Consider the following 23736-nt stretch of genomic DNA (forward strand, 5'->3'; position numbering starts at 1 on the left):
CCAGATTTTATGAGGAAGAGGGTCCAGTGGGGAGCCGGAAGAGAGACCCGGAGCCAGCCCGCCAAACTCCCCCTCTGGTAACAGTTCAAAATGATCTAAAGTGCTCAAATTCACAGTCCCAGCTTCCATCTTTACATAGGACATATTTCCTGCATCAGTAGACGAGGTGGTTATCAATCCACTGATTCCGCTTTCTGCTACAGCTGGAATAGTTGTTTTAAGTCCATTTATGATGGTACTGATCTTTCCCTCAAAAAAGATTGCCAGTCTGTCGCAAAGATCCTGAGTTGGCAGAGTCTCAATTTGCAAGCACTTTGGATTGACAATCTCATCAACCAATCTAAAAACACATTTAGATTTGTTAGATGGTTTCAGAATAGTTTCTGCAAAATATTCTGTTTTGGCCGAGAAGATTGCTTTTTTATAGATGGATATAGCTGTTTTCCATGCAATCTTATCCTCATCTACATAGTACTTTCGCCATTTCCTTTCGGCCTGTTTACAATTCAATTTCAGATTTTTCAAATTTTCATCGAACCATCTGGCTGAATGTCTGCCTCTTCTTTAACAGGATTTCAGAGGAGCAATTTGATTAACAGTTGCCATGATCTCACTACAGAAATCTACATAGTTCTCCTCCACTGATCTGGCTACATCAAAGGCCTTATTAATGGTAAACGATGAGGGGGATGTTGCCTTCTTTAATGCCCTCCTCCAATCCCTATTTAAAAAGTTCCTAACTCCCCCATTAGCAGGAGCTTCTCGAATAGGAATAAATGTCAGGAATTTAACCAAACATTGGTCAGTCCACTCCATCGGAAGTACCCTTATATGCACAGTGGCAATATCCTCACTAAAATTAAATCTTACATGTGCCCCCCTTTATGTGTAGGCTCCGTCACCCCTTGACGGAGTCCAAGAATCTCATAGGATTGGAGAAGATTAGAGTATCCCGTTTCCAGATTACCGTTGAGCCACATGTTAAAATCTCCAACTATAAGCAATCTCGAGTGCGTAAGGGCCATATTGTCAATCACAGCAATCAGTGCCTGCAGGTGAAGCATACTAACAGGGCCAGGGGGTCTATAACATACTATATCATCTAACAGATATCCCTTGATGTCTTTTTAGAAGAATCCCAGAAGTTCAAATTCCTCCACCATATCAACCTCCATAGGGGCAACATTCCAACAGTCTTTAAACAGTATACCAACCCCCTCTCCTCAGCCTGAGCCTCTAGGGTTATGGAAGATCTTATACCCAGGAGGGCAAGCCTTCCCTAATTCAAGAACAGAATAAGGGTATGTCCAGGTTTCAGTCATAAACACAGCATCCAAATGGTGTGCCTCAATAAGTAATTGGTGCAAAAGCAATGTCTGAAAATACATGAACCGAATACTTCACCACTTTAATATCAGTGCACAGTTGAGATCCTGAATAAAGCTCTTATATACAGCCCTCACTGCTAGGGTAAGAACCAGGCAACATTTGTCAAGCACATACACCATATGCAGGGTTGCGAGGCAGGGGTGACAACTGTCCCCAATCCTGTTTGCCCGAGCTGTGGAACATCTGGAATGCAAGATGAGATGGCAGGGCTTAGATTGGGGGATACCACTTTGAGATTGATCCCATATATTATTTTATGAAGATGATATGTTGCTCTATATTTGCAACATATGGGCAGACTTGATGCCAATACGAAATGTCTAAAGGACTTTGGAGCGCTATTGGAACTACAAGTGAATCATGATAAGTCAGGTGTGTTCCCCACCAACAGCCTTCTAGTCATGTAACGCAAGGGGGGAGAATACTGAGATGGGAACCCAATACGTTTAGGTTCTTGAGCATTACCAAACATCACATGGAGGCAGTCTATGTAGAGGTTAATATATGCCAAACCATGAGATCTTTGAGACCACAAGTGACCTTCTGGACCACATTAGAGCTATCAGTATCTGGGTGCATAGCCAGATCCAAAATGGTAACACTCCTGCGGCTGCTATATTATTTTGGCAAATTACCGTTTGGGCTCCCAAGAGAGAAATTTGTTGAGCTAGACACATTGCAAAGCACATTGATTTGGGGTTTGGGGAGCCGAAGGCTTTAGCTAAATTATAGCTGTCAACAGAGAGAGAAGAGGTATGGTTATGCCATATTTGAGAGGATATTACTTAGGGTGGCGATGTGGCTAGCAGGACACCACATACATGACACCAGCTTTACACACACATATACGCTCATGCTCTGACCTGCTAAGACTAAGAAGGATCTCCCATTGATGCTCCAAACAGCAATGGAATGGTTGAAGCGGAGCCTTGCTATTACAAAACTGGCATTACCATATGCTCCGGCGATACCATTGCGAGGCTTCCCAACTTCAAACAGTCACTCATCTCCCAGGCATTTGTACCCGGAACAGAGCTGGCATTGATAATATCGGCCATCTGTTCCACAAAGGAATATTGATAGACTTCCAGACACTAATAGATGACTAGGAAATATCTAAGAGTTAGTTCCTCCTCTATCATAAGATAGTGTACTCTCTCCGGCAAACATTGAATATTACTATACAAGAGCTTTTAAAGCATGCAGTACTGCAAACAATCTGTATGATGGGTTACAGGCACAAACTGAAATCCTGGCTCTTTATATGCCAACTTGAATGCACATTCCCTGCAGACCCTAAGGACAAATGGAAGAATCATTTGGCAGCATATTCCATGACAAGAAAATGGCAAAGGGCGCTGGAATACCAGCGAAAGTTCTCATGGAAGGTACGACTTAGACATATTCAGTCCAATGTACCGCATAAAGCATACTTTGCACCTTATTAGATAAACTACATCTACCCTACTGCAATGGGAAATCGCTCCAGATGCAGAATTGAAGCAGCCCACTTGTATCGTATGATATGGGATTGCCCCATGTTAAGGAACTACGGGGCATATTAGCAAGAACCTCGTTAAAATGATCGCCATTTTAGCGGCAGAAAACTGCTGCTAAAACGGCAATAATGGACTTGCTAATATGCGTTATAGAATTCCAATAGAAGCCCAGGATAGATGTGCAGGACTTCTAACCTGGGCTTAAATTGGAATTCTATAACGCATATTAGCAAGCCCATTATCACCGTTTTAGCTGTAGTTTCCTGCTTCTAAAACGGCGATAATTTTAACAAGGTTCTTGCTAATATGCCCCTACGTCTTATAATACCTGGCATCACTAGTTCTGGAGGTCCACTCCCGGTGCCCACACCATATCACCCATATTAGACTAATGTACATGCCAACATCTGGAGAACAGTAGAGGAGGTTTTTAAAAATGATTGGGAGTTTTTATTTTCCTCATTGCCCTGTATTAAAAAGGGGACAAGTTAAGGTGAGAGAAAGCTAAATTAAAGCCTTTAAAATTCAGGTGTCTCCCACCTGAATCGGTCTCTTGCCATGCATGGACTAAACATAATACTACACAGCGAGACCTTGCCTTCTGCAGGCCCAGGATTTCTCTCTTCCCTACTCATCAGAGAGCCTGCTTGCAAAGTTTAAATGATATTAGAAGAAACAAACTGAAAGTAACTCTGGTGGTTGTCCACAGCCACTGTAGGGCATGCTAGAAGAATAATTGGTAGGTGACAGCTCAAGAGTGGACCAGAATGAAACAATATGTAATAATGTGTATTTCGGTGAGCTCACCCGGACGAAGTTTAAAGCTTTGTTTTTATTTTTGGACAATAACATGTGTCTGAGTGCCCTTGTTTCTGGTGTTGCCTTTGCAACGTCAGAGTCGTGGAGTAACAAGGGAGTGCCAGGGGTTGCAAGGTGCCAGCCAGGGGTTGCAAGTGCGACCCATTGCAGCCCCTAAAGAATGTTCGTGCTCTGACCACAATCCTAAAAGCCTGAAACCTCTCCTGCCATCTCTATGTGCACGAAAGACAGACATATCTAAAATTGTCATCTCAAGAAGGCATACTCTTTCTAGATCCAATTCTAAAGGACTTTTATCCTCCCACCGGAAGCTAAACCTTCTGAAGACATAATTTCTCTTTATCGCCCCTCTCACAGTTAAATGCCACTCCAAGATGGGCGGGAGTCCCTAAATATTCTGAAATGCAAACCTAAAATCATTGCATGCACCATATCTTTTGAGATCACCCCATCATGATTCTCAACCTAAAAGTGCAGTAGAGAGAGTGCACAACACCAACTCAGACCTCTTAGTAATCTCAAACATCTCATTATAGGATCAGATTTTTAAAATGTGGTATAATACCTGGTGCTCACTAAACTTGACTATGGTAATGTGTTGAAATCGCCAAAGTGCACCTAGCTCCAGTGAAGGCAACCGTCAATGCTGCAGTGGGATTGATCTCATAAGTATTGTATTGTATGTATTGTATTTATTTTTTGTATCGCGCAACTGTCACCCTACGGGTATCCTGGCGCCCAAACAGGAAGTAGTCAGATGGAACAACAATACACTGGCTGTCATGACATATAAAACAGCCGCCAGATCTATTAGATAGAATCAAGGGGATTGTACTTTGGCAAACAGCCATGTTTTCAGGCTCTTTCTGAATCCTAGCAGAGTGTCAATTCTACCTGAAGTTCAAGAAATCCTGTATTTCATGTGCCCTCAGCGCACTCACTGTGCTTCCAGTTTAAGGATGTAAGTTGTGGGTGTTCGAGAATACCTTCTGAGGCCTATGGGGTTAATTACGATGGCAGAGGAACGGCCTCCGCCGGGCCAGCAGTGGTAGTCCCTCCGCCATCTGGCTCACATTTACCTACGCCACATTAGGATAGAGGAGGGAATCGCTTACTGACCGTGGCGATCACAACGCTTCCACGCCATCCACGCTTCCGCCATGGCAATCATCATGATTAATTAAACAAGGGTAGTTTGGGGTCTCAGGGAATATTTTTAATGACCACTCAACACTATACTCCCCGGAGGTAACTGAACAAAGAACAAATAATAGTGGAGGGTCAAAACGGCGAATTTCAGAGAAACCGACTATGTGAGAAGGCCAGTGGCTGTAGTCCACTAGTCAGGGTACAACATTCGTGGTTGTTGAAGAATACCCATCAGTAGCTCTTCCTTGGCGCCCTTTTCATCATGTGGGTTCCTTCTAACCATGAAGGATGGTATTTTGATATGGTCAATATTGACTGCATAAGGACCAGTGATGATATGACTGGGTCACAGGGGGCTACTGAGAAGCAGTGCGAGGGGGTGTGGTGAAGTGCAATAAGTGCAGGGTAGTGATGGATAAAATTAGATAACTATGAGGAAAATATGTTTATTGCAGACCCCAGAGTTTCTAAAAATTAAAAAGAGCGAGATTGGTAGTTTCACTTAATAGCTACCAACAGGTTGGTCGACATGTTTCAGCAGAATTTCGGATCACAGAGGTATCCACTGCATTCCTCAGGACCTGTGTCGCTACTGCTAGTGTTGTGTTAAAAAGAATAAGGAAAAATTTCACCTGGGTATTAGTGAAGAGTCATTCTCCCAGCTGAGAAATCCAGTGGAGAACAAACATAGTCGAGAACAAAGAAAGAACATATCATTAGTATATCAACGGTATCCAAAACACTTTAATGGTGTACCATATCTATAAAGAGAACATATAATGCAATCCTCTAAGTAGTACTTTAATTCCTACATGTGACCACAATATCTTGATATGATATGTAGTAGGACTCTCACTTACCATGTTGTGCAGGAGAGTACTGCCTCACCTCACCTGGCTCACAGCGCAGGTAATTGAAGCACCGCTCTAATGTAAAAAGAAAGACATACAAAGACGCGTCAGCAACGGCTGACTTCACACTTAATCACGACTTTTACTGGTGTTTATAGTCTACTGGCTGGTCAAAATAGGTCAAAATGCCCTAGACTTGGGCCTAGGCAACATTTGGTAATATAGCAATGGCATAACCTTCGTTGGCAGAGAAAGATGCATTGTGTCAGTTGTTATTGATAGCATAGCAATTATATCTCAAACCCAGCAGGGAGCGTAAGCGGCATCTGTGTGGGCCTAGAGCACCGCCTAGTTATTACACATGAATATATCGTGTCTCCCTTCGTAGTTTCAATGAGCCACAGCGAGATTCACCAAGCGAAACATAGAGAAAACCACTTTTGGATTAATACACGATTTAACAATAAATAGTCTGGATTATTTCACATAGGGAACTGCAGCGTGTAGCAGCGTATCTCGATGCCTAAACGCGTATGGACTGACACGTGATGAATCTGTGCCCCTGTTATACAGCACACTCGGTTATGTCAGTTCCATTATCCGCCGCGGTAAGATGACAAAATTTTTTTTAATATGTAATATTTTACCGCGTTATAGTGTATGTTTGCATTTAAGCTACAGCGCGATCAATCAATGCCCCAATTCTGTAGCACAAGTGGTTAGGACAACCCAGTAACCCGCCATGTGCATTTGACACGCATCTCACCGTTTTGACACACTCTTTCACGGGCGGGAGGCAGCCTAGCCTAATGGACGCGCTCGCGCACAGCGATCCCTGTTCTGTGCAAAGATTAGGAGAAGGCGCGCATAAGCTGACAGCCTGCATCGCTGATTGCAGACAGATAGGAGGGCAGGGAGAGCGTATCTCTTACCTGCCCGTCGGTACTTCCAGCGTCCCTCTGGCTGTAAGGGGAGGTGGCGCGTGGAGCTACCAGCAACAGTTTTGCTTCCTCGAGTGGGCGTGTCCCATTGCATTAAGTGCCCCTAAAGGATTGTGGGACATGTAGTCCAGCGAAAGAGATACCTGATTTCAAATACTTTGAATTGTGTAATCTATTAAAGTTAGATAGTGTATACATAATCAAATACACAGGCATTTATTCAAAGAAGTACTCTAATCTACATCGACTACGAGTGGGGTGCTAGTTATAAAGCGCTAGTTATAAAGCGCCAGCGGCCCTCACCGGCTGGTAGAAGGATGTATGATGTCATATTATATAGCGTGTAGAACTACCCTATTGGATGGGGTCTATCCATTGCGATTCATAAGTCAGTCTATGGGTGGTCTACGAGTGACAAGTGTGTATAAATGCCAAAACTGAGGAGGGCAAGCGTAGACTTATATCTGGTCAGAACTAGCTCCAAGAACCCTGATTGAGTTTGTGTTTCTTGTAATTACCCTCATGGAGCAGTAGGGGAATCATTATCAAAGTGACATCCACGGGATGTCATCATTCAGCCCGTCCTTGTCTGAGTTAAGAGTGTACACCCACTTTTGTTCTTTCTTGAACAGAAACCTGTTAATGTCCGTCACGTGATTAGGTATCAATGGGTGTTCTAGCACAGTCCAATGGAAATCATTTGGGCCATGTCCCACATCCAGAAAATGGTTGGTCATTTTGGTGGACTGTTTTCGACACCTGATGGTACTCTTGTGTTCGGAAATGCGTGTCTTAACCTTTCTGGTCGTCATTCCCACGTATTTATACTCACAAGGGCAGACTATCAGGTAAATGACATTTAGGCTGTTACAGTTGGTGAAGCGCCTTTGTTCCCACTGACGCCCACCCCCAATGTCAATAGTTCTGGATTTGGTAGTCTGAGGGCATGCAGCACAATTCCCACAGGGATGGTGACCTGTCACGGCTGGCATGTCCCAGAGTGTACCTATTGCTCTAGGCGTCACTGATCTAGGTCTGGTGTGGACCAGTTGATCCTTCAGATTTCTGCCCCTTTTGAAGGCAAACAGAGGGGGAGGCAGATTGTCATTACCCGTATTGAGGATACCCCAATGTTTCTTAATGATCTTCTGGATCCGGTTGGACCGAGTGCCAAAAGTGTTAACACAAGTGATCCGAGATTCTTGTGTTTTGGGAACTGATGGCTCTAGAAGGCTTTCACGGTTGTTATTGAACGCCCTCTTTTTTGATTTTCTAATCAGTTGCTTGGGATACTTCTTCTCAAGCAAATTGTTTTCCAAGATTTTTGCATGCTTGAAGAAACTCTCCTTGGTGGAGCAATTCCTCTGAATTCTCAGGAATTGCCCGTAAGGCAGGTTGTCTCTCAGAGCTTTTGGATGACAACTTTCGTAGCTCAACAGAGAGTTCCTTGCCATGGGTTTCCGATAAAGTTCGGATTGGAGACCAGTCGGAGTGACATTGATCTTGAGGTCCAGGAAAGCCAGATGTGTTCTGCTGTATTCAACTGTAAACCGGAGAAAAGCATTTCTGCTGTTCAGCCACAAGTGGAAGGTTTGCAGCTCATCCACAGTCCCACGCCAGACCACGAGAACGTCATCGATGTACCGTTTCCATAAACGGAGCGAGGCGAAAAAAGGGTTCGTGTCAGTGAGGATGATTTCTTCTTCGAACCGATGGACATAAAGATTCGCCAGGCTCGGGGCAAAAACGCTGCCCATGCTGGTCCCAGAGACCTGGAGGTACATGGAATCCTCAAATTGGAAATAATTTTCGGTCATCGCTAGATTGGCCAAAGTCATGATGAAAGACACCGGAGTGATCGATTCCAAATCCCGTGCTCGTAGCAAGGTCTCAACCACATCAAGAGTCTCTCTCTGGGGAATTGACGTGTAGAGAGATTCTACATCGAAGGATACCAGTAGGTCCATGCTGGCATCAAACTCAATGTCTGGTAAGATCTTCAGAACATCCTTCGTGTCTTGTAAATATGTAGGCATATTATGGACCATAGGTCTCAAAAAGTGGTCTACGAATGTGGAGAGGGGTTCAAGAAGAGACCCAATACCCGATATTATTGGGCGTCCGGGCGGTGGCCTTTGGGTTTTGTGCACTTTGGGTAGCACGTAAAAGTAAGGGACAGTAGGATGTGCCAGTTGCAGGTAGGCTCCCTCCTTTGGTGTTATCCATCCCTCAGAGAGTGCTTCTTCCACATATTGTTTGATGGTCAGTGACAATCTCTCTGTAGGGTCCTCAGCGAGTTTACGATATGATCTCACATCGTTGAGTTGTCTAATGCATTCCTCGTGGTATGTAGTTGTGTCAAGAACAACTATAGCACCGCCCTTGTCGGCAGGTTTGATCACTACCGATGAATCAGCTGTAAGATTTTTTAGGGCTGCTTGTTCATTCTTGGGAAAATTGATGAAGGGTTTGCTGTTCTGTTGCAGCAAATTCTTTATGTCGCTGCCCACCGCCTCTTCAAAAGCCATAACCTTCGCTGGAAGCCCGGTACTAGGCGGATTGAAGGTCGAGGGTCTTTTCAGTCCTGTGTTGTGGTCCATCAGTGCTGGATCGTTTCCAACTTCGTTGTCTTTGGCGAAAAGGAAGTGTAGACGGATTTTCCTGAAGAATTTCCCCATCTCGATCTGTGTCTGGAAAGGGTCGCCCGTATTGGTTGCCACAAAGCCCAAACCCCTGTTGAGCACCTTCAACTCCATCTCAGAAAGTGTTCTTGAACTGAGGTTTATCACGAGGTCGTCCCCGATGTTGTTGCCGTAGTTTGATCCTGCGGTATCTGTTTCCCGTTCCGCAGACCCATCGTCTGAGGTGCGAGGTTCCACTGCACTTGGTTCTGCTGTTGTCCTCTCCTCCTCCCCCTCTGTCTCCCCCTGCCCTGTCCTAAAAAAGACTGGGAATGGAAGTCAGGGAAGAATTGTTGGGGACCAAAGGGCATCATCTGTTGTGGGAAAGGGGCCCCCTGAGCCCATGGGTTAGGTTGCCACCATGGTGGGAACTGGGGTTGGATATAGTTCTGACCAGGTCCTCTCCAGTTCCTTCGGTTGCCTCTCCCCCTACCCTTATTGTTGGTGTTACTACCTAGGCTGGATGAGTCTGAATCGCTAGACCCATCGCCAGAGCTGGAAGTACCGTAGGTGGACCCTCCCTTGTGACCCTTAGTGTTGTAAACTGGGGGGACAAAGGAGTCACTTGTGTAGGGATAGATTTTCTCGGTTGCAAATTTCTCTATGTCCTTTTTGCACTTTTCTAGTTTCTTAAATAGAATCGAATCTCTGAATTCTTTGTTGGTTTTATTGTTTTCATCCAGATTTTTTGTGAAAATTTTACTCGAGAGGGTAGTTCTGATCTGACCCTCTAATAGTTGGATCTCGACCAAGATTTTATCGGCCGCCTTTTTCGCTGTTTTGATTATAAGTACCAACCAATCGCGGGTACATTTCCACGCGATTAGATACCAATTATTCAGGAATTCTTTATCGTCCAAGAAAAGTCTAGGAACATTTGTCACAATTAATCCACTAGGCGCACAATTGCCGCGTAGGTACTCAGCCATTACCAAGCCATGGACGCAAATCCGTGATTGACTCTTTTTAATCGTAAGAATTTTTGCCCAACCTTCATCAGAACTCACTTGAGGAATGGGTATGTTGTCCAGAATACTAGGATTGTCATCCAAAATGGACTGAATCTCTGCTTCATCAAAGGAAAAGCCAAGGTTTGTTGCCATGATGACGTTATAACCGCACAGACAAAACACACAGAAAAAAGAAGTGAAGGTACGTATAGTCCCTGTATATCAAGTTTTCACAGAGGGGACGAACAGAACAATAGACCCGCGGCCTCAGCCGCACAAAAGCATTAATTAAACAAGGGTAGTTTGGGGTCTCAGGGAATATTTTTAATGACCACTCAACACTATACTCCCCGGAGGTAACTGAACAAAGAACAAATAATTTCTCCGGTTTACAGTTGAATACAGCAGAACACATCTGGCTTTCCTGGACCTCAAGATCAATGTCACTCCGACTGGTCTCCAATCCGAACTTTATCGGAAACCCATGGCAAGGAACTCTCTGTTGAGCTACGAAAGTTGTCATCCAAAAGCTCTGAGAGACAACCTGCCTTACGGGCAATTCCTGAGAATTCAGAGGAATTGCTCCACCAAGGAGAGTTTCTTCAAGCATGCAAAAATCTTGGAAAACAATTTGCTTGAGAAGAAGTATCCCAAGCAACTGATTAGAAAATCAAAAAAGAGGGCGTTCAATAACAACCGTGAAAGCCTTCTAGAGCCATCAGTTCCCAAAACACAAGAATCTCGGATCACTTGTGTTAACACTTTTGGCACTCGGTCCAACCGGATCCAGAAGATAATTAAGAAACATTGGGGTATCCTCAATACGGGTAATGACAATCTGGCTCCCCCTCTGTTTGCCTTCAAAAGGGGCAGAAATCTGAAGGATCAACTGGTCCACACCAGACCTAGATCAGTGACGCCTAGAGCAATAGGTACACTCTGGGACATGCCAGCCGTGACAGGTCACCATCCCTGTGGGAATTGTGCTGCATGCCCTCAGACTACCAAATCCAGAACTATTGACATTGGGGGTGGGCGTCAGTGGGAACAAAGGCGCTTCACCAACTGTAACAGCCTAAATGTCATTTACCTGATAGTCTGCCCTTGTGAGTATAAATACGTGGGAATGACGACCAGAAAGGTTAAGACACGCATTTCCGAACACAAGAGTACCATCAGGTGTCGAAAACAGTCCACCAAAATGACCAACCATTTTCTGGATGTGGGACATGGCCCAAATGATTTCCATTGGACTGTGCTAGAACACCCATTGATACCTAATCACGTGACGGACATTAACAGGTTTCTGTTCAAGAAAGAACAAAAGTGGGTGTACACTCTTAACTCAGACAAGGACGGGCTGAATGATGACATCCCGTGGATGTCACTTTGATAATGATTCCCCTACTGCTCCATGAGGGTAATTACAAGAAACACAAACTCAATCAGGGTTCTTGGAGCTAGTTCTGACCAGATATAAGTCTACGCTTGCCCTCCTCAGTTTTGGCATTTATACACACTTGTCACTCGTAGACCACCCATAGACTGACTTATGAATCGCAATGGATAGACCCCATCCAATAGGGTAGTTCTACACGCTATATAATATGACATCATACATCCTTCTACCAGCCGGTGAGGGCCGCTGGCGCTTTATAACTAGCGCTTTATAACTAGCACCCCACTCGTAGTCGATGTAGATTAGAGTACTTCTTTGAATAAATGCCTGTGTATTTGATTATGTATACACTATCTAACTTTAATAGATTACACAATTCAAAGTATTTGAAATCAGGTATCTCTTTCGCTGGACTACATGTCCCACAATCCTTTAGGGGCACTTAATGCAATGGGACACGCCCACTCGAGGAAGCAAAACTGTTGCTGGTAGCTCCACGCGCCACCTCCCCTTACAGCCAGAGGGACGCTGGAAGTACCGACGGGCAGGTAAGAGATACGCTCTCCCTGCCCTCCTATCTGTCTGCAATCAGCGATGCAGGCTGTCAGCTTATGCGCGCCTTCTCCTAATCTTTGCACAGAACAGGGATCGCTGTGCGCGAGCGCGTCCATTAGGCTAGGCTGCCTCCCGCCCGTGAAAGAGTGTGTCAAAACGGTGAGATGCGTGTCAAATGCACACGGCGGGTTACTGGGTTGTCTTAACCACTTGTGCTACAGAATTGGGGCATTGATTGATCGCGCTGTAGCTTAAATGCAAACATACACTATAACGCGGTAAAATATTACATATTAAAAAATTTTTTGTCATCTTACCGCGGCGGATAATGGAACTGACATAACCGAGTGTGCTGTATAACAGGGGCACAGATTCATCACGTGTCAGTCCATACGCGTTTAGGCATCGAAATACGCTGCTACACGCTGCAGTTCCCTATGTGAAATAATCCAGACTATTTATTGTTAAATCGTGTATTAATCCAAAAGTGGTTTTCTCTATGTTTCGCTTGGTGAATCTCGCTGTGGCTCATTGAAACTACGAAGGGAGACACGATATATTCATGTGTAATAACTAGGCGGTGCTCTAGGCCCACACAGATGCCGCTTACGCTCCCTGCTGGGTTTGAGATATAATTGCTATGCTATCAATAACAACTGACACAATGCATCTTTCTCTGCCAACGAAGGTTATGCCATTGCTATATTACCAAATGTTGCCTAGGCCCAAGTCTAGGGCATTTTGACCTATTTTGACCAGCCAGTAGACTATAAACACCAGTAAAAGTCGTGATTAAGTGTGAAGTCAGCCGTTGCTGACGCGTCTTTGTATGTCTTTCTTTTTACATTAGAGCGGTGCTTCAATTACCTGCGCTGTGAGCCAGGTGAGGTGAGGCAGTACTCTCCTGCACAACATGGTAAGTGAGAGTCCTACTACATATCATATCAAGATATTGTGGTCACATGTAGGAATTAAAGTACTACTTAGAGGATTGCATTATATGTTCTCTTTATAGATATGGTACACCATTAAAGTGTTTTGGATACCGTTGATATACTAATGATATGTTCTTTCTTTGTTCTCGACTATGTTTGTTCTCCACTGGATTTCTCAGCTGGGAGAATGACTCTTCACTAATACCCAGGTGAAATTTTTCCTTATTCTTTTTAACACAACACTAGCAGTAGCGACACAGGTCCTGAGGAATGCAGTGGATACCCCTGTGATCCGAAATTCCGCTGAAACATGTCGACCAACCTGTTGGTAGCTATTAAGTGAAACTACCAATCTCGCTCTTTTTAATTTTTAGAAACTCTGGGGTCTGCAATAAACATATTTTCCTCATAGTTATCTAATTTTATCCATCACTACCCTGCACTTATTGCACTTCACCACACCCCCTCGCACTGCTTCTCAGTAGCCCCCTGTGACCCAGTCATATCATCACTGGTCCTTATGCAGTCAATATTGACCATATCAAAATACCATCCTTCATGGTTAGAAGGAACCCACATGATGAAAAGGGCGCCAAGGAAGAGCTACTGATGGGTATTCTTCAACAACCACGAATGTTGTACCCTGACTAGTGGACTACAGCCACTGGCCTTCTCACATAGTCGGTTTCTCTGAAATTCGCCGTTTTGACCCTCCACTATTATTTGTTCTTTGTTCAATCATCATGATTGCCTGGCAGAGCGGTCAGCATGCGTGAAATGGCGGCGCTGCCTAGCAGGCACCGCCTGCCAGATTGCAATGCTGGCGTCAGCCAGCCTTTCCAAGGCGCTCCACCACCATGGAAAGGCTGGCGGGGGCTTGGTTCTGGGGCCCTTTGCGGGCCCCCTCTGTGTGGGGGGAGTATCAATGTGCACTGGTGGGTACCCATGGTACCCCCCTACATTTCCATGCACAAGGTGGCAGGCACCGCGGGGTGCCTGCCACGTTGTGCATGGAAATGCACTACGTGCCATTTGTGCATTGCAAATGGTGCTGCTGCCAGCAGCACTGTCCGCAATGATCTGTGCCCTGGATGCACTCGCCATAGTGGCGGGCACATCCTAATACACTGAGCGGGCCCGCCCCCTTACCGGCGGGCAGTCCCAGCTCCACAGGGATGGCGGGCGGACATCATAATGAGCCCTTATGTTCCTTGAACTGAGTGAGCATATCTACCTTTCAAACTAAGGCAATCATGTTGGGGAGACTGTCTAAGTTCCCTCAAGAGCATTTAAAAATCTACTAAAGACTATGTTTTTTTCACACACACGTTGTCCGTGACAACGTGGCTTACGTTCTGTCCACCATTATGTCCAGTGGGGTGAATGTAATGCACTTGTCATACGGTGAACACAACACCCACCACATTCTGACAGTGGATAAAGGTGTTCGGTGGGCCAGAAGGAAGTTCATGATTTCCTCACTTAGAGGAATATAATTGGTAAAGCTGCTTGCTTAGTGAAGTAGTGGCCCATGAAAGGTTTGCATCCATGCACAGCCATTGGAAAGTATATGGTAGGTAAGCTAAGATGCTTCAATGTAATGGTCATAACATTGTAATCTTTTTATTGCCATGTATCTCTTACTCTCCGCTTGTCATTTAATTTGTTATGATGCTGTGCTTTTATGGGTACCAAGCTACCCGAATAAAGTTTATGAACAGAACTGAGCTTCAATCACATTATTCTACTGCTTATCACTCTCAAGGCTCTTGATAGATGGTTAGAAGCGTGTGCAATGTGGCCCACATAGCATGAAAAGCCTTGCTTTGAGTACCCTGAAATATCTGCCGTACAAACCCACCCTATGTAGGAGTAGCTGTTCTCTTCCTAGTGTCAGATCCGTACTTCTAGAGTCACCCAGAGCCACGAAACAAAGAACCATCTCCTGAAACTTCTCTGGAAGTGCACTCAGAATATGGAACTCAGGGGCATATTAACAAGGGCCTTATCGCCGCTTTAGCAGGAATTTTTCCCGCTAAAGCGGCGATAATTTAATCGCCCTATTACCTAGCTGTTGCTAACACCAGTTAGCGACAGCTAGTAGGAGATAGCGAGCTTCTGGGGGCCCACTTTGCATGTCAGCGATATATATCGCTAATGACATGCAAAGTGGGCGTGCCAAGATGTTAGCGACTGGAAACAGTCGCTAACATCGCTAACTCCTATTACCAACTTTGGGAAATAATCGAGCAAGACCTTGGCACAGAAGCCTGCCCTGAGAAGCTACAGGCTGCACAACTGACTAGAAGGAACATTACCAGCAGTTGGATAAAAGTTGGATTCATCATTTGTTCCACCTTCGGAAGACTGCATCATGGTGCTGAGGCATTCAAAGGAGGTCACACCCTGGGGAGGCAAGAGAACAAGGTTTGTCCCGCTTTGAGCTTTTTGCGAGCTGAAAACGAATTAGTCGGACCTGGTGATAAAAGTATCCAAAGGGAAATGTGTGCACAATTAGCTCACTAGTCATTCAGGTCATGTGCAGTTCCTATACCTAAATAAGCAGCTTGCACATCCCTGCAGCATTAAGCAATACGATCTTATTACAGATTGTATCTGTCACTCTTACAGGTTTCTGTCTTTCCCCTAAAAGAAATATCTGTACTGTTTTATGTACTTTATTCCTTCTGTGATGATTTTGGGGATTTAAACCAGCCAAATCGAGTCATATGAATTGAATATTTCATTTTCTTCACAGAAAGTGCTACCATTTTGACTGCCAAGAACTGAATATGCAGTTTGTAACTTACCCAAATTAGTGTTGGAAGAGGAAGCCATGAACTAGGAGGCTGGTGCCAGGGCTCAAAGCCCACCACTCCTCTTTTTATTTTTATAATTCTTTCTCCCACTCTCAGTGGTGAGTGTTGCACTGATAGAGGTTGAGTCCTTTGGTGAAGATGAAGTGACGGCAAGTGTATCTTTACTACCTTGTCTATCTGCCTAGTTCCTATGCACTATACATGTGAAAGCACACCTAGACTAAGCTTTCCCTATCTGTTCTTGTCTCTATCCACTTCAAAGTCCTGACTAATCCAGTATACTTGCCAAGTGAACCTTTGCTAACGCCTTCCATTGCTAGCTACCTGAAGTTCAAGAAAACCTGTAGTTCATGTGCCCTCAGCGCACTCACTGTGCTTCCAGTTTAAGGATGTAAGTTGTGGGTGTTCGAGAATACCTTCTGAGGCCTATGGGGTTCATTACGATGGCAGAGGAACTGCCTCCGCCGGGCCAGCAGTGGTAGTCCCTCCGCCATCTGGCTCACATTTACCTACGCCACATTAGGATGGAGGAGGGAATCGCTTACTGACCATGGCGATCACAACGCTTCCACGCCATCCACGCTTCCGCCATGGCAATCGTCATGATTGCCTGGCAGAGCGGTCAGCATGCGTGAAATGGCGGCACTGCCTAGCAGGCACCGCCTGCCAGATTGCAATGCTGGCGTCAGCCAGCCTTTCCAAGGTGCTCCACCACCATGGAAAGGCTGGCGGGGGCTTGGTTCTGGGGCCCTTTGCGGGCCCCCTCTGTGTGGGGGGAGTATCAATGTGCACTGGTGGGTACCCATGGTACCCCCCTACATTTCCATGCACAAGGTGGCAGGCACCGCGTGGTGCCTGCCACGTTGTGCATGGAAATGCACTACGTGCCATTTGTGCATTGCAAATGGTGCTGCTGCCAGCAGCACTGTCCGCAATGATCTGTGCCCTGGATGCACTCGCCATAGTGGCGGGTACATCCTAATACACTGAGCGGGCCCGCCCCCTTACCGGCGGGCAGTCCCAGCTCCACAGGGATGGCGGGTGGACATCATAATGAGCCCCTATGTTCCTTGAACTGAGTGAGCATATCTACCTTTCAAACTAAGGCAATCATGTTGGGGAGACTGTCTAAGTTCCCTCAAGAGCATTTAAAAATCTACTAAAGACTATGTTTTTTTTCACACACACGTTGTCCGTGACAACGTGGCTTACGTTCTGTCCACCATTATGTCCAGTGGGGTGAATGTAATGCACTTGTCATACGGTGAACACAACACCCACCACATTCTGACAGTGGATAAAGGTGTTCGGTGGGCCAGAAGGAAGTTCATAATTTCCTCACTTAGAGGAATAAAATTGGTAAAGCTGCTTGCTTAGTGAAGTAGTGGCCCATGAAAGGTTTGCATCCATGCACAGCCATTGGAAAGTATATGGTAGGACAGCTCCACCTCGGTCAATTTCTCAAAACGTCACTTTTGTATGGTACAACAAAAAGCAAGTTCAAAAACATAGGGCTGGCTGAGATGGGTGCAGGGGACAGTGACAACAAGCTACCTGCCTCTTTCTTTGCTTACAGCAGACTCTGCAATGACAACACGGTCTAGTCTTTATAGTTGTTCCAAGAGTGCTTTCTGAAAAGTGTTGATCTTGCAGCCTTGCCATGTCCTTCACAGTGGATGAAGTGGAGTTTGCTGCTACTGTAGCAGTAAGACTTTCAAATGCTGTCAACTGAAAGTCAAGGAAAGACATCAGTCTTCCAATGGTAGTCAAACTATAACATTTGCATTGTATGTTGCCATCGGAGTCAAGTAGGTAAACAGCTGTTTTTACCAAGTGAAAGTTTTATGAATCCTGTTGTATGGCTGGAGAACCTGGTCACTCTTATCCACTCCGCCCATTTACTTGTTTGTGAGGAATCACTAGGGAACCCCAATAGAAGCCCCCCGACTCACCTCGATGGTTTTCGCCTATTCCAGGTACTGATGACATCGACAGGACCTGGAAGAAAAAACAAACTTCCGCCAGAACATTAAAGAAGGACTACCCTTCATTTACACAGACAGAGAGTGGAGATGTCAAAAGGAAGAGCCAATCACCGTCATGGGAGAGAGGAGAAAAGGAAATCCTCCGAGACAGGAACTCACTCGAAGAAGGAAGAAGGAGCGAAACTTGCAAGGTAGAAGATGCCAAGGAGTAGAAAGCCGACCAAGAACCGCGGAGGCTCCAGAAGACGATGAAGAGACCTACCTGCCCGATTTGAGAGGAGGAGATGCCGAACTTGATTGGAGTTCGGATAAGGGGTGCGAGGAGTGATGGTCACCCAGAGAGGACATGCAGGATCTGCAGCAACGAAGGAGAGTTGAGGTAGAGGCGGTACGTGACACGGCAAGGGGAGCAGGTGGAGGTGGAGAGTCCGGGGAGGTCGGGAGGGAGGTTGTGGATTGACGTCTTTTTTTCCTTCCCTACTGTTTCTTGCTTTTTCCATTTTATTTCCCTTTTCCTTTCTTTCCTGCACAAACAAGGAAAAGGGGGTTGGGAGTTTCTGTATACCGTAAACCTACCCATCCCACCACCTGCAAAAAAAAACCATATAATTAGAAAATGGCGTCAGCTCGTTTTACAGAAACCCTAAGGAGAAACTAGAATTTCCTACCATCAAAGAAAAAGAAACAAAAGAAGAAAAGAAAAAAAACCATTCACTTCTTGGTTTTGTGTTTTGTTTAAACACTTTATAATATTTTCCTTTTTGTAAAAATATTTGTACCCGGGTGTGGTTAAGGTTTCTGTTCTACCCTTCATGGGGAAACACTCATACTTATCATCTATTTTCTCCTCTTCTCTTCAAACATCCCAGGGGCAACCTCCAGAGAAAGTAAAAAACCTAGAAGAGACAAGAAGAAGAAAAATAACAGTACAATATTGAATCAGTTAAATGCTCACCGTGGTTCGGATTTTGAAGAAATACACATCAACATTAAACCCATTCTGCCTCCTCACTTATTTTTCCACCCATCCCTCCCACAGTGTTGTAATTAAGTATACAGGTATCCTAATATAAACTAATAGTAGCCTCTTTGAAGCAGGGTTGGATTGATTTAATTTGGAATGCTCTTGCTGAGGCTTCTAGATAGAAAGATACCATAGCTTTTTGGCACATCGTAGCACATGGTAGTAGTAGGCAAGCCAATCCTGTGGAGTTTGTTGTACAACTCCAATAGTGGGTGGATCATTTTACAGAAATGTATGCCCTAAAACGTTTAGAACTAGGTGTACGATCAGTTGATGAGGCATTTACTAGAAACCCTGAGCGCATTTCCAGTCTGATTGATTTATTATCGCTCAGTGGGCCACCACCCCATCCTTTTCACCCTAGAGGACAAGCAAAGGTCTTTACAGTCCTTGCAACCAAGGAAATTTCCCGATCCAGTCACGATCCCGGGTGATTTATTTAGGTAAGAGCCCACCCTATTGGGGCAAGGCATTGTCAAATAGGATCATGTCTAAGAAGAAATCGCTGAGTCGTGGTGAAATACTGAGATGATACCGCTAATTAAAAAAGGGGAACATACCATCAGAACTACCATCCCAACAGTTTGATTGACAATTTACCAAAAGTGTTTTGTTGGCAAGTCCTTGACAGATTGCCTGAGTGGATAGTAGAATCCCGGATTCCTTTCCGCTTGCTGGCAGGTTTCCAAACAAAGATGAGTACAATTGACCATATTGTTTGCCTCAACTTCATTATGTAGAAACACCTGACGCGCTCTAAAAACCACTTATATGTGACATCTGTGGACCTAAAAAGGGCAATTGATATAGTTCCTAGGCAACACCTATGGCTCACTCTTGCGCCAATGGGGGTTAATCCTGCTTCGCTAGATGTTTTGATGAGACTCCATGAGAAAAACTTTGCTCAAGTAAGATAGGGGAGGGGTTGAGCTCACAGATCATATACCTGTTGAGCATAGGGTCTGTCAAGGCTCCTACCCTGTTTTCTCTCTACATTAACAATGTCATAAAAAGTCTCAGCAACTGTAATCATGACTTTCATAAACTGGGTGGTATTCCTGATCTTGCCTTGCTATTTGCAGATGATACCCCTTTGGTCTCACATACCCTTACTGGACTGCAGACCTTGTTTAATAACTTTTCTGGTTTCTGCGATACCCAAAGTAAATTCACCTAAAACCAAGGTTATGATGTTCAATCCTGTTAGACTTGGCTTTTTCAGTGGGTTTACTCCCAGTCATTTTGCTTTTTGACCTCCTGTTTTTGTTGGTTTTAGGACTCTGGACACTTTACTACTACTGTTCAGTGCTAAAGTGCATATGCTCTCCTGGTATATTATGTAAATGGATTAGTGTTTCCATGTTTTGTTTATTTGATTTACTACAAAGTCCCTAGTGTAGTGCACTGTGTGTGCCAAAGGCCTGTAAATCAAATGTTGCCAGTGGGCCAGCAGCACTGATTGTGACACCCACACAAGCAGATCTTCCCAGAGTTCTCAGACCTGCCACTGCAGTGTCTGCGTACAGTTGTGATTGCCATGTCGACCTGGCAAGTGCACCCACTTGCCAGGCCCTAACCTTCCCTTTTATTACATATGAGCCCCTCCTAAGGTAGGTCCATGGTAACCCTGTGGGCAGGGTGTAGAGTATGTGAAAGGTAGGACATGTACTGTGTGGGTGACATTTGCTGATAGTGAAATACAGTACATTTAGTTCTTCACTATGGGAAGGCTATCTGTCCCATAGGATAGAATGGGAGATACTTTGTAACATCTTACAATTATAACTTCCCATTGGGACAAGATAGAGAAATGGAGTTTAGTATGTTGTGTGTTAGAAAATACCACTTTTAGAAAGTGGGTTTTTCCTTCTTACCTATCCTGTGTGCCTCTGCTGGGTTGTGGATTGACTGGCTTTTAAGTGACAGGGGCTGGGGAAGGGCATTCACTGTAGACAGCCACTGGGGGTTGAGGTGTGTCCTGCCTTTCCTGGATGAGTCAGGGCTGGGATGAATAGACATGGACTGCATTCAGAGTAGTGGGAGGAGTTTCACTAGCACCTGAATTGGCCTGGCCTGCATTTATAGTGGTGGGAGGAGATTTCCCTTGCACATGAATAGGCCCTGTCTCCCTTACACAATGCTGTCTCCACCTTGTGCTGGGAAGCTGGGCCAGAGAGGACAGAACTGGTTTGGACTGAGCTGAGAGACTTTTCCCACAAGATAACAAAGGAAAATGTGGTATAAATATTGGGGCCCGGACCCCAGAACTTTAGATTACTGCTGAACTAAGGAACCTGCCAGAAAGAAGAGCTGGAAAAGCTATCAAGAAGAATTGCTACTGTGCTGCATGCTCTGCTGTGTTGGCATCTTGTTTGCTGCTTCTATCTTGGGTATGGAAAGGACTGGATTGCAATTTCACCAACCTGCTGTTAGACTTTTTTCCAAGGGTTTGAAGTAGAGCTTGCCTCCTGTTGGAAGTCTCAGGAAAATAAAACACTTCAGGGAACTCGCTTGGACCAAGAAACCTGCCAAGAAGAAGAGCTGGAAAATCTGCCAGGAGGAGGACAGCCCCCTTGCTTGGTTGTTGCTGTGTTGGGTTGGCCTGCAGTTGCTGCTTGTGCCTTGGGCAGTGAAAGTGTTATGACTCACAATGTACCCCGGGTAGTCTCCTAACCTTTTACCTACATTTACCCTGCCATTGTATAAAATAACTTTTTGGGGGACTGACCTTTTACCTACTTAGGTGCTGCATAAATGTTGTGTGTTTTCCCCGAAAACTAGCCTAATTTATTATGCATGAGGATTCTCAGAATCACAGCAGGATTACCATCTTCTGCATAATAACTGTGTATAAGGTTCATCACTATTGTCATCCTCGGCCAACATGATAGAGCAAGGTAGAACCCCTGAGGGTACCTTTTGGGTATACAAGCACCATATCTTTGCTAGAACAGACAGAGGAGAAATACTTCCATGCTGACATGCTGACACAAGATGTTGAGGTTCCTGTATGCAGACCCTCCAGCACACACTGGTCTTACATCCCTTGTGGGGTGTCTATCTCGAGACCAACTCAGGGCCCTTCATTCTCTCACTTCGGGTAATGGGGTTTGTTTTATCCTAGGGGGATTCTTTGCTATGTACCTACATACATGCTAGGTACATTTAGGTACATCTAGTTAGGGTTAGCATCCTAGAAGAACTCATTACTATTGTCATGTATCCATATACCTGCATATATACATTGTTTTAGCACTATGGTAGAATTTACTAGCTATGTTGTTGCTTATAAAAAATATACATCTGTTTCTGTCTCATGGTTGTTGCAGCACATGTACTTTACACTAGAATCACGCTGGTTTAATAAATGCTCATTGAGAACGTCCACATAGTTTATTCTGTGTACCTGTCTGAGACAAAGTGAGCATGGGTGACTGATCAAAATGTACTGTACTGTTTCCATGATGCCTGAGGGGACAAGGTTGTCATGTTCGATAGTTGCCAGAAACTATTTGCTCCTTGGTAAGAGGGGTTCATAGTGGCACGTGAGTTAGCTGGTATGCAGACGAATATATCCGGTGGGGTTGTCTGGAATCGGTCTGGACACCAATCCCACAGTTTATGTTGTCTAAACGTGAAGATCCTATATAGATTTATAGGAACTACACGACATGGCACCGACAATGTTGGGTTGATTCTTATTTAATAGTCAAATCTTAGTAGTTCAGTCGTACTGTTCTCAGAGACCCCTACTCATATCTACCCAGAGACGTCTAGAGTGGGAAGGCAAAACATCTGCCACAGCTGAGTAGGCAGATCCTATGTATTGGCTGTAGGTTTATTTAAGCTTGAAGGATTATAATTCCCTATTGTTCATAAAATCTTATCTCAGTTTCCTTGAAACTCTTTCAACAATGTCTGTCGAAGAGAACGCCACGGCTGCATTACAAGCGAATGCAGCGGGGGACGGGGAGCCGGAAGTTGCTATAAAGATTTCAGGAAATGTCAGAAGTGTACTAATTTTAAAACTAGCAGGGTTTGGAGTCCCAGCATTAGGTGGGACCGTAATATTCATGATTGAGGCACATGAGTGATTCAGGACAGAGGTATTCTATTCATGGGTTAAATTCCCCCCTGCAGATGCATGCACAAATAAATTTGATTCTTACACACAGGATGAAACACTGGAAGAATACTGTCCGTACGAAGACATTAAAGTTCCGCTCAGTTTTCAGGAGCATAGAAACTGGTTTAAAGGCGCCCTCTCACACACCATAGATAAAGTAGGTATCTGTCCACTCAGCAGAGACGGAGAGACTTTGCCTGTTCTAGCTACGTACACACAGCATCCAGAAATTGACACATTGCCAATAGCAGATTTATGTCCGTTTCACAAAGAAATAATAAAACTTTACAGAAATTTGACACAGTTCGTTATGAGAACACTCACATGAAAATAAAGAACCAATTGTGGACTCCAAATGCCGCACTTTCCTCAACGTGATCCCCTAGTAATGAGTTACTTATATGATGGAAGTCAGTGTGCACACTCAGCTCCTGCACCCGCTGTTGTGGGATGCCAACTGCCAGGCAGAAATACAGAACTATGTTGCACAAATATATCAATCTTTATTTTCAACAATCCATGGGATTTGTAAACACATCAGCCAACGTGTTTCGTTCAAAGATTGAAATTCGTCAGGGCAAACGTAATGGAAGAATTGAATGGCGAATAATAAG

Source organism: Lissotriton helveticus, chromosome 1_1 (genome assembly GCF_964261635.1).
Source record: "Lissotriton helveticus chromosome 1_1, aLisHel1.1, whole genome shotgun sequence".
NCBI classification, from domain to species: Eukaryota; Metazoa; Chordata; class Amphibia; order Caudata; family Salamandridae; genus Lissotriton; species Lissotriton helveticus.